The sequence below is a fragment of the Sarcophilus harrisii genome, chromosome 1 (assembly GCF_902635505.1).
Source record: "Sarcophilus harrisii chromosome 1, mSarHar1.11, whole genome shotgun sequence".
NCBI lineage: Eukaryota > Metazoa > Chordata > Mammalia > Dasyuromorphia > Dasyuridae > Sarcophilus > Sarcophilus harrisii.
This window is the reverse complement of record NC_045426.1, coordinates 244,336,926-244,350,764: the sequence shown is the minus strand read 5'-3', so window position 1 is coordinate 244,350,764 and position 13,839 is coordinate 244,336,926. Positions and strand designations below refer to the sequence as shown.

Genomic DNA, 13,839 nt, shown 5'->3' with positions numbered 1-13,839 from the left:
GCCATATGGGGGAGGGGGTACAGCGAGGGAGGGGAAAAGTCGGAACAGAAGTGAGCGCAAGGGATAATGTAAAAAATTGCCAGGCATTGGCTCTGTCAATATGATGTTATAATTATTTAAAAAAAAAAAAAAAAGCAACAGCAATTTGCTATTGTAGTACTCCACAACTCACTATTAACAACATAATTTGATTTATAAGAGTTTTTTTAAATCAATTTTGTTTTAAAAGATTTTTGCTTCCATTTTCAAAGGATGACAAGGTTATTTCCAAGTGACAGAAATAAGATTCCACAGGGCTATTTTTCAAAATAAAATCTATTCTTTGTTATTCTGTTGTTTCAATCGTATCCCACTCTCCATAAGCCCATATGGGGATTCTTGACAAAGATATTGAAGTGGTTTGCTCTTTCCTTGTTCAGCTCATTTTACAAATGAGGAACTGATTTATGTGTCTGCCCGGGGTCACACAGCTAGTTTGTGTCTAAATTGAGATTTGAACTCAGAAGGATGAGACTTCAGGTCTGACATTCTATCCTCTGAGCCAAAATATTATAGAAAGCACTAGTTTTCTATTTCAATATAAAGAAACAAGTTATACATGATTGCAACAATACTTATCAACCCTCCATTTATATTTATTTATAGATATAGTCAAAACCAAGACAGATTAGGAAAATAAGGCATTATTAAAAAAAAACAAAAAACAACAACACAAAAGTAACCCTCCATAACCTAGTCATTTAATGGGAAATAAAGCCTCTGAAATAAGCTGGGATGTTAGGCATTAAAACATCCCAGCCCCCCACCTCAAATAGGAAAATTTTTGCCTGGATTCCAAATCTACTGAGGCTTACCAGCTGTGACCAGTGGTGTCACTGAACCTTTCTAAGACTCAGTGACCTCAAGAAAAGTGCTGTTCAAATAAGAACATATATGTGAAATATTTTAAAAGCATTAAAAGCATGTATGTATATATACACACATATATTTATATATTAAATTATTAATATTCTATTTTAATTTAATTGTTTGTGGAACTCTTTTTTAAGACAAGATTTTTCAACTAGACACACAAAACATAAGATACATATAATAGGAAACATTTTTCGGGTAGAGATGGATTTTACCAATTGCATGGATAATTTTTTCTTTAATTGTGACACCTTCCAAAATTCAAATGAATTCACAGAAGACATTACTGGAAAAGAATATAGTGTTAAGAGAAATTAAGTACATTTTATTTTAAGTTTTACTAGCCTTTTCCTACCTCCCACACATACTCCCTCTAGAACCAGCCCTAATATGAATGAAAGCAAGTGACCCCCAAAAAAGATTAGAACTGATAGTAAATACAAGCTTCATTCAACGTCCACTCTTAGGGGCCAAGATTAACATGAGAAACCAAATTGAGTAGAAAGTCTTTAAATAATGTTTTTATTTACATTAAAATAGTTATATTTACCATTATTTCATTTCCGGAATTAGGTGGCACCCTACCTAGTCAATGCACCTGGAGTGAGGCAGACCTAAATTCAAATCTAGTTTCAACTTCTTTACTAGGTCTATGACCAAATGGAAATAATAACACTAAATAATAACACTTACTTCCCAAGGTTGCTGTGAGGATCAAATATGAGCTAATATTTACAAAGCACTTAACACAGTGACAAGTACATAATAGGCACTTAAATGCTTATTCCCTTGCTACACTCTGCATCATAGGGGTCCTTTCAAAGTTTCTTTGAATTCCAGTAAAAATATATTACTCCATTACATTCATAATCGATATTGTCCAAATATTCTCCAACTATCAGTTCGTTTTATTTCCACAAAAAGTGATACAATAAATATTTTCACCTATTTGGCATATAAAACCAGGAAATTCTAAATGGATATGTCTTTTAATTTTGATATATTTCACATGTGTCATTATATTTAATGACAGACACCTTCTTTCTCTGTATGATGATTTTATCTCTATTGCTGCAGTCACTACATTGTTCTTTTGGTTCTGGTTGCTCACCTCCTCAACCCCTCACCCAACCAACCCCCTTACTCTGCTTCACTTCATCCAAACAGGGGGATAGTCTGACGAAGAAGAAAAATCACTGGACCTGGGAGTGAGAGAACATGGTGTTTCTCAGATCTAGTGTATACCAGTTCCCTTCTCTCTAGATATCAGTTTTTAAAAAATAAAATGATAGGGTTGGACTAAGATGATTTCTAAGTTCTCTTCTAGATCTAAATCTAAATCTTATATTATCTAATGATGCCATGATTCTCTGAATTCTTCATATTCATAAGACAGTACCTGTTTTTCAGTTAGCTCAGTCTAATGGAGAAAACTACATGAAAATAACTATGTACAAACAAGCAGTAAATAAGATGAACTGGAAATAACAAATACAAGAAAGGCATTAGCATTAAAGAAGATGAGAAAAGACTTCTAAAAGATAATGTTTAGCTATTTGGTACAGACTAAGAAATAGACTGGTGTGTGTATCAGTGGAATAGCTTAGGTACACAAGACACAATAATCAATGACTATAATAATCTACTACTTGATAAACTCAGATTCCAGCTTCTGGGATAAGAACTCACAATTTGACAAAAACTTCTGGGGAAACTGGAAAACAGTATGACAAAAACTGGGAAAAAACCAACATTTCACATCCTTTGTCAAGATAAGGTCATGATTTAGACATAAAAAGCAATGCTATAAGCAAATTAAATAGACCAAGGAATAGTTCACCTCTCAGAACTTGGAGAAAAAATGAATTTATGACCAAAAAAGAAATAGAAACATTATGAAATGCAAAATGGATAATTTTGATTACATTAAATTTAAAGGGATTTTTTTTCCTCAAACAAAACCAATCATCCAAGATTAGAAGGAAAGCAGTGTTTCTGACAAAGGCCTCATTTCTAAAATACATAGAACTGAGGAAAATTTATAAAAATACAAGTCATTCCTCAATTGATAAATGATCATATAAACAGACAATTTTCAGATGAAAAAATTAAAGCTATCTATAGTCATATAAAAAAATGCTCTACATCATTATTGATTAGGGAAATACAAATCAAAATCACGTCACACCTATCAGACTGACTTAATAGGAAAAGTTAAAGCTGTTGGGGGGATGCAGGAATACTATGCATTGGTGGAATTGTGAACTGATCCAGTTATTCTGGAGAGCAATTTGGAACTATGACCAAAGAGCTATAAAACTATGCAGACCCTTTGATCCAGCAGTGTCTCTACTGGATCTGTATCCCAAAGAGATCATACAATAGGAAAAATGACCCACATGTACGTAATTGTTTGTAGCAATTCTTTTTGTGGTAGCAAAGAACTGAAAATTGAGTGGATTCCCATCAACTGGGAAATAGTTGAATAAGCTGTGGTATTTGAATGTAATTGAAGACTACTGTTGTATAAGAAATGAGGAATAGTCTAATTTCAGAAAAACTTGGGAAGACTTAACATGAACTGATGCTGAGTGAATTGAACAGAACAAGATCATTCAGTAGCAACAAGATGATGTCATCAACTATGACAGACTTAGCTCTTTAGCAATATACTGATCCAGGACAGTTCTAATAAACTCGGGGGGGGGGACAATGTCATCCATCTCCAGAGAGAATTACAGAAACTAAATTTGGATTGAAGCATACTATTTTCACATTTAGGTTTTTTTCTTTATTGTTTTACCCTTTTGTTTTAATTTTTCTTTCACAACATAACTCATATGGAAATATATTCAAAATGGTACAAACTATATCAGACTGTTTACTATCTTGGGGAGAGGGGGAAGGAAGAGAGAAAACAATTTGGAACTCAGAATCTTACAAAAGTGAATGTTGAAAACTATATATATATCTATAATAGGAAAAAATAATAGTGAAATAATAGTGAAAATAAATAAAATATAGGCTTTAAGCTGGGACTTGAAAGAAGTCAGGAAGCAGATATGTGGATGGAGTGCATTCTAGGCATGAGGAACAGGCTATGAAAACGTCTGAATTCTGGAGATGGAGTGAAGACCAGCAATGAGACCAATGTCACTGAATTATAGTTTGTGTAGAATAATCAGATATAAAACACTGGAAAACTAAGAGGGGAGCATGTTTGAATGTCAAATAGGACTTTATATATTTATATTTTGAGGGGGGTGAAAGGCAGTCACTGGACTATACTAAATAAAAGATGACATCATTAGATCTGCACTTTAGGAAGAATGATTTGATAACTGTTTGGATAGCTCCAAGTGGTAAGAGATTTGAGGCAAAGGAACCACGCAACAGTCTACTGAAATAGTACAAATATAAGATAATGAGGGCCTTTACCAGGGCAGTGGTGGAGGTGTCATTGAAAAGAAGGGGACATATGAAAGATGTTAAAAGGTAAAATTAACAGATTAGCAACTGATAGAATGGGGATTAGGGAAGTGAAAGAGTGTGATGAATGGAAGATGACATGAAGAAGAGGATGACAGTAGTAACAGTAATAAAAAAACTTAGGAAAGGGGATAGCTTAGGGGAAAAGATAATGATTTCAGTTCTGTAAATGCTGAATATAAGATGTCTATAGAATATCTAGTTTAAGTTATCTCAAATATAGGCAATTGGAGATGAGTCTGAAGTTAAGAAAGAAGTTAAGGCTGAATAAGTGGATCTGAGAATCATCAGAATTAGAGATCACCAACTGAAATATAGAGGGGTAAAACTTCAGGCACAAACCAAAATAAAAAGTAATTGAAAAACATTTAACCAAATGTAAAAAATATAATACAACATAATCTTAATTTATGGTTTTCTAAGTCATTATGTGGCTGTCAAGATCAGCTTCTATTTGAAATTGGGCCCACTGATGAGAAGAGTACCCAGGGACAGAAACCTTACAAGGATAGTTTTTCTATCTTGGCTAATTTGATAGTTTTGCTAGTTTAGAATTGTTTTGATTTTCCATTCTCCAATTAGTGATTTGGAATTTTTTTTAAATGTGGCTTTTTTTTTTTTTTTTTTTTGCAAATCATTAAATTGGATGGAAACAGTTCTTAATCTCATAGGGTCTATCAATCCCTTCTAGGTTCTCAATGTCAGGTATTTATCAGTTGTTTAATGCAAAGTTTCTTCCCCAAATTTTATCTTTTTTTGGTACTTCTAGATGTGCTGATTTGTTGATTTATCCAAAAAGATTTTTATTTTATGTAATTAACATGCTTAACTGTGACAATTAAATTACTCTCTAAATTTTTTTATGACATAACTTAGAATATTTGTAAAAATACAATATTCTTATCTAAATCTATTTTTCAATGAACTGCTTTCTAGTTTTTCAAAGTTATTATAGAATAGAATTCCTTTAGTCAGTAATTTGTTCTCTTGGTTTTTTCCAAACACTACAATGCTGCATATATATATATATATATATTTTTTTTTTGGTAGATCCTGCCTATCTGGTCTACAATCCACTGTCATAATGCTACATATCTTATTTAATGCAGCTAAAAAAATCCTGAGTCCATATGCTTCACCAGACTGCCAAAGGAATTTATGTACAGTTCTGTCATATTTTGAATCCCTTCATTTTTTGAATGCCAGATATTTATCAATTATTTATTGCAAAGTTTACCCCGGAATCTCCAAAAATATCCTGGCCTAGAACACCTTGTATGTATAAAAGAGTCTCACTAATATACCCAAAGAAGATTAAAAAAAAAAAAAAAAAAAGCTTGATTAAATTATGCAAATTTAAAGGATATACTATATGGAAAAACTAAAAGAATTGGGAAGGACAGAGATTCAAGAAAGCCTTGACAAGTAAAAGATGTTATAAGTAAAAGGGGTGGGAAAATCAAAAGGAAGTGTCCTGAGACAAAAGGTATGGTCCTAACATAATTTACTTTGGGTTAATAACAATCTGAATATCACAACAAAGTTCAAGTGGTTCTAAAACATCAATGCCTTATTTCTTGACAGAAATAATTCTAAAATGCATTATATTATTGAATAACCATTACTTATGTGATAAACAACAGAAACTATTTAAATAGTATTAAAAAATACATACTATTTTTTTTAAAAAATGTGCTTGACAAATGTATTTTTCAGTCATGGAGGAAGACCTACACAGGGTCCAAATAAATAAAAGATGGTGAGGTATGTCCACAAGCTGCCAATTGAACTATCAACTGTATAAACCCTGAAATGTTGCAGATTCTCCTTTCAAGCAGCTCAGTTTGACTTAACTATCCACACAGAAAAAAAGTACACTGATGACGTACAGTTATCCAGACTATGACATAAAATTGGATAAACATAAAACTTCATCCAGAATGAAAGAGGAAGAAAACTGGCTCGACTGTATTTGGAATACTTTCAAGGACCACAAGCTTATCACTGAAACAAAAAAAGAAAAGAAGAAAGATATATTGGAAGTAGAAACTATGAGAGAAAGAGATCTTCTATAAAGGGAGGAGGAAAAAAAGTAATAATATAGCTTATAATTATATAAGACTAAGAATTGTCAAAAATAATTTACAAAATACTATTTAACTTTTAAACCTATTAAATATTCTCAGCCTTAAGTCTCTAATGGTAAATGACTTGTTCAAGGTCATACAACTAATAAATGCTAATGTCAGTATTAGAAGCTATTCAAATTCAATAAATAATTATTAAGGTCTTACTATATGCTAGGCAAAGCTTAAGAATCAGACTGGTCTGACTCCAAGTTCAGTGTTCTTTCCATTGATTTACTGCTTCTCTTAAATTATTACAATTTCAATTTAAGAGTTTCTTGTGAGAAGAAAATTTAAAGAAACAAACTAAAAAGTACCTTTGAAAAATGGCCACAAGGATGGTTATTTATTCAAATGACCAACATGCTTTTGTTAAACACCTATTATGTGCTATCTCTGCTCACAAGGAGCTTACATTCTAATGGAAGTGATAAGATATTTAAGAAGACACAATGTACATGCACACAGAGGGTAATTTTAGTAAAGAGGGCACCATTAGCTGAAAGATCAGGAAAGGATTTATGTAGGTGATACCAAAACTTAGTTCTGGATGCAAAGGTAAGATGGGACCAAACTGTGAAGGGCCAAACAGAGGAGCTTTTTATCCTACATAAGAAATAGGAGATATTATTTATTGAATGGGGTTAGACAATATGCTCAGACCTACACTTTAAGAAAATCACTTTGGCTACTAGATGGAAGATAGATTGGAATAGAAATAAGCTAGAAAGACTAAATAGGAAGGCTATTCCAATATTTCCAACAAGAGGTTATGAAGTAACAGAAATTATGAAGGTACAGAAATGGGGATGCTGTGGAGTTTGAAAACAAAATTAGGCAATTGATTGGGTATATTTAGAATGCAGAAGATGGTTTTGAGGCTTCAAACTTGGGTAACTGGAAGGATAGAGATATGCTTGAAAACAATGGGAAAGTGCAGAACAAGTATGAAACAAGATATTGAGTAATATTTTAGATGTAAGAGTTTTAATTATTATGTGGAATATTGAGTTTAAAATGAAGGACTAGAGCTCAGGAGAGAGACCAGGGCTCCACATATAGATCTGGGAGTTAGTCACAGAGATTGAAACCATAGAAGCTAAACATACACAGGATCTCATCCTTACAAACAAAAAAACCGTTTCTCTGACCTGGATGTTGTACAATCTGGGCCCTGTTCGGTCAAAGAATCTTCCAGATTGACAGGAGAAGAAAGAAGTTCAGCTGGAGGTTGGGAAGCTAAACCATTTTTTTCTCCTCTCCTACTTGAGGATAATTGTAGAAAAACTGAATGCATTTAAAATACATAATTTATAAAGTTGAAGATAAGTTGTGGTTTAATTTAAGTGCTTTAAATGCCATTTTATTTGGTCCCATCAACAGACATTGATGACAGACTATGGGAAAATTATTTTATCCAAACTTTTGGACAGATATTTCAGCATCAAGATACCACCAGATCACAACATAGGAGGTAGAAAAAGTTATAAAAGAGAAAAAAATAAAGATTGGTATGTAGTACTCAGTTTATTATCCCTATCTTTTAGATGGGAAGGTGAAGTTAAGAAAGGTTAAATAACCAGCACTTAGCACCATGTTTAATAAATGCTAGAGCTGGAACTTAAATCCAAATGTTCTAAATCCAAGTCAATTTTAACAGTCTTTCAACTCCTTTTCTCTCCCTGCTGCTCAATGATAAGGTTTAATCAACCTCAAATTCAAGTTCATGAGATGCCTAAGGAACCTGACCACTATTTCTAAAAATTTTCTAAAGAGAAATTTAGAAAGAGAATTTCTAAAGAGAAATTTTTTACAATCAACTTACAAAGAAATTTGTGGAAAATTGCCTCCATAAAAAAAACAAACATATAGTATTATTTCTTAAGACTGTTGGGGGCTCTTCAGATCAACCTGATCCAAACTTCAACAGTTTATTTCAAGAAAGAAAGGGCCAAATCAGGAGCAATCTACATAAATTTTTAAATCATACCATCAGTGAGGCCTTTCACAATTTTCAAAGTACAGGAACATTCTGAACAAACAAAAATTCAGTTAATAAGCAAGGACACAAAGTATTAATATTTTGTTGAATTGGGATTAAAAACATTGTATGAAATAAATTCACTATATTTCAAAATTATAAGATCTAAAGAAACAGTTCTAAGTTTATTTACTTTTACCAGCTATTTCTCTACCAGACATTTCATTTTTATGAGTAACACTAGTACTATTAGTATATTCCATCTGTATTTCCACAACCATATAGGTTTGTTTTCAAGACACTTCCCTTCAGCTATAACTCTGCTCAAAATGGCAATTGGTAAAAGTAACAGCAAACAAACAAAAATAAAAAAATTAACTTTAAGACCTAAATAAGTATTAATGAGAAAACTATCTACCTTGACATATACCTAAACTAGGATAAAATGATCACCATGAAAATTCTATTATGTATTGCTATTTTTGTCCATTCATTATTAAATATCCACATAAACTAAATAATTTATGACCTCTTTGTAAAATTTCCACTACCTTTATATGGGTACTTATAAATGTTAAATCCAAAACCAAGATCAGTACTTACTCAATAAAAAAAGATTTGTAAAAACCAATTGCAGCATTCCCACCTGTCCTAATGTTAACAGCATACTTCAAGAAACTTCTAACAAAAAAAGTTACAAAGTATTTCATTTTCTTTGATTATTCACATACTACCATACAATGAAATTTGAGACTATATTTATATTAAATGATAAAGTGAGGTAACCTTCTGGAGCGACAGCTTCTAATATTTTTCTCTTATTACCCAATCTCTTAAAACATTCATGATGGCATTTATTGCCAGCTTTACAATTCACTCTAAGTTATTTAATTATTTATACTATTAAATGGACAAATAAAGAAGTAGATATAAGTAGATAAGACATAAGTGAAAACAGAGTCTCAAAGTTAGAAAACCTTGGGTTCAAGACTGGCCTCCCATGGCTATTCCAAGCAATTCTATAAAACGGATTTTTAACATTCTTTGTGTGTCATGGACAGCTCCCTTCCCCAATGTTTAAATGCATAAATAAATATGTAGGATTACAAAGGAAATCAACATGTAGTTATTATTTTTTAAAGACCCCAGATTAAGAACTAAGATTAAGTTGCAGAGCAGGTGATGATTTGTTTCCTTCCGAGTTTACAAAGTCAAAAATATCTCAGGTCCAGTCTCTTCTCCCATGTGTACACACACACACACACACACGCACACACACACACACACACTCTTTTGTAAAATATGCCCAAGGTCATTTTAAATCAGATAAGTGTATACAAAAGAATTTTACTTTAACCACCATTATTAATGTAGTAGCAAAGGACTGCTTAGGTCCTTAAACCAGGAGAGGGTGCTATGAAAGCCCAACGTTCAAGAGATGTTAGTCCATTTTATTGGAAGCAACAGAAAACATGCCTTTGCTAGTTACACTTAATCTCACTGGGGTGGAGGCCTCGAAATCTGATTAACACAATACATCTCAGATTTGATGTAATAATTATCATTAGAGTAATTCTATCCAAAAAAGAATAATCGATGCTGTAAACAGATTTGGCAAGATTTAAAATCAGTCCATACATAATATGGTCCTGACAGTCTCTCAAACAGTGAGGACATAGTATCAGGGAGGGGAAAAACAGGTATGCTGTTAGAGTCGTCGTAATCTTAGCCTACAAACACTTATGATGGAATCGATAGTTATTTCTGCAACACTAATTCCTTGCAATGAATGAATCGCATCCTGAAAAGAAAAGATGGCCCCACGGTATTTTGCAATACTAGAATATTTTATCTTTGCCAACAATTTTGGTGCATCATTCTCCCCCCCCCCCCCCCCCCCGAAAATACGCAGACAGTAATCTATCTATCCTCAATCACAGAGCTAACCCCATTCCCCACTACTTCCGCAGCCTTGCACATAATCCAAAGCCTCTTTCGTTTCAGATTTATTCTGTTTGCAAACAAGCGAAAGGCAAATGCTCCAAAGCAAAGACCTTACCCTTGAAATCCCGCCATGCACGCAATAAAGAGGGCGAATCTCCTTCCTCCTGGAAAGGGGGGAGGAGGAGGGGGGGGAAAGAGAGAGAGAGAGAGAGAGGAGAGAGAAGGGGAGGAGATGCTAGAGGAAAGGAAGTAGGAAAAGGAAACAAAAGCAGGAGGGAATGGAGCCTAAGAAGCTGAGACAGAGGGAGGCGTCGAGGCTAGTGGAGTCGAGGAAACCGCGTCAGCCATGTTGTGTGTGTGTGTGTGTGTGTGTGTGTTTGTGTCGATCCGAAATTTACAAAGCTACGGCTGCAATAGCGCTTTCGAGTCTTGGTACAGCAAAGGGGGAGTTGGGGGCCGGCGGGGGGAGGCGGAGAGAAAGGAGATGGGCTGAGGGGAGGAGGAAGAGAAGAGGAGGGGGTGCACACAAGAGGGAGAAGGAAAGAAGGGGACAGCGGAGAAGCAGAAGCAGCAGACAAAGGAACCCAGCAACGCTCCACACACAGACATACACGCACACACCCGCACGCGAGCACACACAGACACAGACACGCACACTCTCTCTCTCCCTCTCCTTCCCCTTTGCTCCAGCAACTTCCAGCCTCGCAATCAGTGTGTGTGAACTCCAGAGTCGGGAGCAGCGTCAACACCAGCTCCCTCTCCAGTCTCAACCCCTCACTAGCACCGACGCCACAGCTCCGACAACGCACAACACTCCGCCCCTGCTGCAATGCAGCCCCACTCTGCCGGATCTAATTGCCCCCCCCCCCCAAAACAAATCCCCACACCCCTTCCCCCCGGTCCCGAATTTCGGGATAAAGAGAAGACGACAAACACAGACTCTTCAAAACAAGTCCCCTCCCCCAGTCCAAACCAATCCTCCGCAGGGCTCGGGGGGCCTAAGACTAGGGGAACTAGAGCATCGCCACAAGGGGGAGCTGGCGGGATACAGGTAAGGGGAGGAAAGTGAAGAAGGATTTGGGGCGGAGTGTGTGGGACAAAGAACCTAGACCCGGACGAGGGGGGAGGGGGAGTGCTTCGGAGCACCGAACTGGAGAACAGAGGCGGCGGCTGGGCAGAGAGGTCCCTGAGGCGGAGGGGGTGGGGGTGGAGGAGACAGGACAGCGCCTCCCTCCGGGCACTGGAGGCTGAACAACAACGCGCCGCCGCCGCCGCCGCTCCCTCCGGAACTGTTCCCCAGGCTACGAGGGAGCAGCCCCCGGGGCTGCTGCGGTCTCCACCCCGGCTAGCTCCCGCCCTCCCCCGAGGCCGCCTCCTTTCTTACCTGAGCCGGTGCGGGCTGGAGGAGCGAGTCCCGCGAGTTGGGTCTCCGTCCTCGGTGCGGGAAGAGCCGGGCTAGGAGCGGCTGCAGCTTTACAAACTGCCCCCCCGAGGCTGCCCAGGGGCGGTTTGGGGGGGCTTCCCGCCTGCGCCCCCGGACGCCGCCGCCGCCGCTGCCCTTACCCACCCCTGCTCCCAGGGCTCAAACTTCCCAACTCAGCCTCTTAGCCGCTGCTGTTCCTGCTGCTGCTGCTGCCTGTCCGCGGCGGCGGCGATGGTGGCGGCGGCTCCAGCTCGCTTCTCGCCCCCCCTCCGCCTCCGTCTCCACGGCGGCTTCTCTGCCACATTTGGATCCCCCCCCCCCCCCCCCCCCTCCTCCTCCTCCTCCTCCTCCTCCTCCTCCTCCTCCTCCCTCCTTTTCCTCCTTCTCCTCCTCCCCTCCTTCCGTGTCTTACTCTTCGCTCTGGCGTCCCTGCCAGGATAGAGGCCTCACCTTCCTGCCAAATAGTGAGCCGCCCGCATCGAGCTGTTCAAAACACGCTCACCCATACCCACGGCCCCTCCTCCCTTTCCCAAAAACCAAAGCCAGACACCCAGCTTCCCCTCCCCCACCTTCTACTTCCCACACACAGCTCCCCTCCCCCTTCCCTCCCCAGTCGCCAGCCTCCTAGAGCGCAGGCGCATTCAGCCCACCGAAATGCGACAGGGAGAGCGTAGGAAACCAACAGCCTCGCCAGTCTGGCCGGGATCGAACTGCGCAGCCGCAAAGAGAAAGCAGCAAGATTTTTTTTTTTTTTTCTTCCATGCCCTTGCTACCTGGTGGGAGGAGGGAGTGGCCGAAGGAATTAGAGGGAAACTGAAAGAGATGGGGGAGGAGTGGCATCGCTGCGGAGAGCTGGAGGAATGTCATTCATGCTCCGGGGTTTTACATTTTCTTTAAAAGGTGAAGGAATTGCCTTGGCAGATTTTCCTAAAATCTCTTGGCTAGTCTGAAGACGATTTGCGAATGATCTCTTTAAAACCAGAATTTTAAAAATTGCAGAGCTCTATTGTTGTAGTTCGCATAAAAACCTCCACCAAATCAGAATACAAAGGTAATTGCATTTATGAAACTGGCTAGGACAGTAAGAGGCAAAAAAGATGAATCTCGGATGGCAGAGAACAGATCTGCTCTGTTCCACTCAATTTAAACTTCGTTCTTAGAGGATTTTAATCTACGAAATACCTCGTTGCTGAGGTAGGTCTTCTAAGCTATCGTTGCCACTAAGGTAGACCTTCTCCAACTATTCTATTTTAAGGTGTTCACTAAAACATTTTCTTCCCAACCGGGTCACACACTCCCTCTCCTCTACAGTTTTGGAAGTGTGTTCACATCAAGCAGAGGGAGGTTTTTGTTTGCTTTTTTTACTGAAGCAATCTCTGGCTTTAAGATCAATCCTGAAAGCATTAGACCAGTAAAACACATCTTAGGTTTGTTATCATTTTTTATGACTATTATGCTATTACTATAACAGTATCATATCGGTCAAATAAATAGTTCTTATTCTCTCCTCCCTCTTGTGTTTCTTTTTTTGGTAACCCCATCAGCTTTCAATGGTGTAATTATCAACTCTATGCAGATATCTTATCTGTATAACTCATTTTATATTAAGTTCCATGTCCTCTGAATTTCAGTCCTGCCTCAATGCCTATTGGACATTTCAAACTGTATGTTCTGGAGACATCTGAAACTCATTATGTCTAAAACTTTTCCCCTAAACCTTCCAGTCTTCCAAGCGTTCCTATTTCTGTTTAAGACTGAGCCATCCTGACAGTATCCCAGCTTTGTAATGTTGTGGTCTCTGATTCTGAATCCCTGTAGGTCTTTATCCAGACCTCTTTCCTCATTTCCCACCTAATTCTTTCTTCCCTAAAAGTCTCAACTCAGTGCTACCCACTTTTCTACCTGTGCTATTCCTCCTCCTAGAATACCTATTCCATAGGGGGGAAAAATCCCTTCATTCTTTT

At 37.8% G+C, this 13,839-nt stretch overlaps 1 protein-coding gene across 7 annotated transcripts in view; it reads right to left on the bottom strand.

The window, feature by feature from the left end:
- SPIN1 (spindlin 1) overlaps positions 1 to 13,839 on the bottom strand; it is a 219,385-nt gene that overhangs the window by 89,139 nt on the left and 116,407 nt on the right. The window contains exon 1 of one of the 7 annotated variants that reach the window (XM_031939193.1): positions 12,526 to 12,544. The exons of 2 other annotated variants lie outside the window; for them this stretch is intronic. The gene's annotated coding sequence lies outside the window, so the exon portion shown is untranslated. Of the gene's footprint in view, positions 1 to 10,567; positions 10,643 to 11,836; positions 12,173 to 12,287; positions 12,422 to 12,525; positions 12,545 to 13,839 lie in introns of those variants that run through there. 4 more of the 7 variants (XM_031939180.1, XM_003761251.4, XM_031939161.1 and 1 more) reach the window with 4 other exon arrangements.